This window comes from Rosa chinensis, chromosome 3 (assembly GCF_002994745.2).
Source record: "Rosa chinensis cultivar Old Blush chromosome 3, RchiOBHm-V2, whole genome shotgun sequence".
Taxonomy (NCBI): Eukaryota; Viridiplantae; Streptophyta; class Magnoliopsida; order Rosales; family Rosaceae; genus Rosa; species Rosa chinensis.
In genome coordinates, this window is record NC_037090.1 from 33339292 (window position 1) to 33342135 (window position 2844).

Sequence of the window (2844 nt, forward strand, 5' to 3'; positions counted from 1 at the left end):
AAGCCCTTGAATTTGGTTCGGACTTTATTTGTGTGATTTGGAATGGATTTGATTTTTTGTGCTATTGGGAGAATTTGACTGGAGTCAGTGATTTATTTGGGACTGGCCGAATTTGACTGGTGGAGTCAGGGATTCTGTTTGGAGTTGTGGTTGCATCTAGTGGGTCGCTAGACTGCCTACATACCCTGTGAAGGGATCAAACCACTGTAGTTCATCGCAATTTGTATTTCCGGTTTTGTACCGACTTTTGTTTGACGGATGTGTATACATTTTTTTGAACCCGCCAAATGTATTTCTTTTGGACGCCAAATTTGGTAGCATCCATTGATTTGATTTAGGCATGCACCTCGTCATGCTGAGCTTCGTGGTCAGGCCTTAGAGATTTGGAGTAGGCTTTTCAGTACTTTGAAGTTTGTAGGAAAGCTTGCAACTGCTTTGGACACCCATGACCTTATATCTGCACCACATTTGACGGCCATACAAAAACTTCCTGCATATTTGCATGTTGACAATTATGCTTAAATGTACTTTTTGTTTTGATATGTGCCGAATGGTTCCCACTGATTTCCTTTAAAAAGAAGGCAGAATGCCACAGTTTATAGATTAGGCCTTAATTATACATAGCATTTTGTCTTCATATGTCTTGATGACTTTCCACCGCCACAGCTTGTCAACAAAGGATAAGACCAAGAGGAAATGACTTTGTTGCTGCAACTTTTGCAAGTCTGCGATACCACCGCTTGTCTTCCTTTACTTTCTGCCAAGATTTGATTATTACAAAATGCAGAGTTCATTTCATGCCACACAATGAGCACTAGAGGAATCTTGTAGCCTTTGAATATTGTCTTCTTTTCTTCTTTTGATTGATAAAGAGACACGTAGCTGGAAACAAACTTGCTGCACATTTGCTTAATGGGATGTTTTGAAAGTTTTTGTCTTTAGTCCAAAGGTACAGCAACATCACGGTTTGACAATCATGCTTAATTGCAAATAAATTTTGTCTTGATGTGTGTTAATCACTTCATGGCCTCTTGTATTATTAAACTTGCATTGTTTCTTGGTCTTTGTTGCCTGACTCCTATTTAAAGCAAGCTTGTAGCAAACTTTGACAATCATAGTTCAAATATATAATTTAAAACTCTTTGTCTTTTGATGCAGGTCTTGAACATTCCTCCACCTCCAAGTTTAACGTGGCTACTTGAGAGGTGAGCTGCTGCCATTTTTTTTATATTCATTCATGCTTTGAACAGAGAGCAGAAGAGCCAAAAGAACTTCATTGTTGATCTTCTTGTCGCTTACTTTCATTTTGGGGAAAATCAAAACATGACACTAATTGTAGGCCTGCAAATGCTTTATATATTTTTTTCTGCTTTGATCACCATGCTGCCTTGCAGATTCTAAACACCAGAGTCTAGACACCCTGCAAGTCATCACCCTATGAGAGGCAGTCATGCTTGAAGCTTCAACATATCTTCTGGGATTGCTCTGATTTCTTCCATCCTTTGTGGCAACTGGACTTCTTCGTTCACGGTGGGTTGTGAGCTTCAACATTCGTTGTCTTCACTACTCAAGCACCCCTGCAGCCACCTTGTGTAGGTACTAGATCATCTTCCCTGTACTTTTTCTTGGTCGCCATTTCATCGCTGGGATTTGGTGGACAAGATGAGTCCAAATTTCTCATAGAGAAGTGAAGAAACCTCTGCTTCACAGCTTGGTCTCAAGTTTCTGGTTTGTTTCCTCCTTGCTTGCAGGTTGCCGGAAGTATTCCAAGAGACCATCGAGGGTGAGCTTTCCTCTCCAGACACCAGTTTCAATGATTTGTGGTTTGTCTCGCTTGGTAAATTCCTTGTGTGGCTTGTTTGCAAGTGGTGTAAGGCCCTTTGTTGTGTTGCGGTGGAAGGGATGGCAGGAGGTAGAAGGCTTTTGGTGGTGACCGTTGTTGACTTCCAGAACGGATGGCATGACACTCCACCGATTGGTCATACACTCGTTGATACACATGTATCATATACGAGATTGCGACCGTTCGGGGATCTCCATGGCTCCACAGCGACACCAATAAAAGAGACCCTGCAAAAAAAACAAGAAGTAGCAGAGAGGCCTCAACCTTTTAGCGTCTGCTTGCCGGCTCCTCCTTCGAACTGCTGGAAACTTCTTCTCTCCTTTGCAGTAGGGCTTCGCCTTCCTCTTGATGTGTTTTCTGCCCTCCAGCCCTTCTTGCTGCCCCCTTTTTTTTCTTTTTCTGCTGCTTGAGGTCGAGCCTTTTTATAGGCAGCTAGGAACCCAAACAGTTGGCTAAAGATAAGGATAGCTTGCAATTTGAATTCAAACTTGAAGTTACGATTTGTTACTTTGAAGATAATCACAACGTACAGCAACAAAACTCCAATTTTCACGTTCGAAGCTTGGAGCTAGTAGTTTGTTTATTCAAACTTTGGATAGGTGCAAATATCTTTCACCTTGACTCGGTCTTGAGTTTGTAAGAGGTAGATATTATCCAAAATTTGTTGCCTTTAGTTCACGTGAAGCTAATTGCTTTTTCTTCTTTCATTGGCTCATGCATCCATATGAATTTGAATACCTCCCGTCTCTTTTGCTTTGAACTCCTCTTATCCAACAATTTAAATTAAATTGCTTTATTGAACTGGTGGCCAAATAAATATGTATCAATTGCTTTGGCCTCTAACTTTTATTGACAGAGGCCACGACCAGCCATTTATGGGAGTTAATGAAATTGGCCTTTCGAATTTTTTTGTCTCAACAACAGCATCATGCTCCATCGTGTGCTTTAGCTGGCAAAAATGAATTACTGTATTTACACAGTTTTTCGTTTTTGTCTCAAAG

The 2844-nt window shown here is 40.9% G+C and overlaps 1 long non-coding RNA gene across 1 annotated transcript; it reads left to right on the forward strand.

The window, feature by feature from the left end:
• Window positions 1-577: 577 nt before the first annotated feature.
• Window positions 578-2082, forward strand: LOC121048952. Its single transcript, XR_005807757.1, has 2 exons — window positions 578-1596; window positions 1752-2082. It is a non-coding gene; the product is annotated as an uncharacterized LOC121048952 (long non-coding RNA).
• The last annotated feature ends 762 nt before the right edge of the window (window positions 2083-2844 follow it).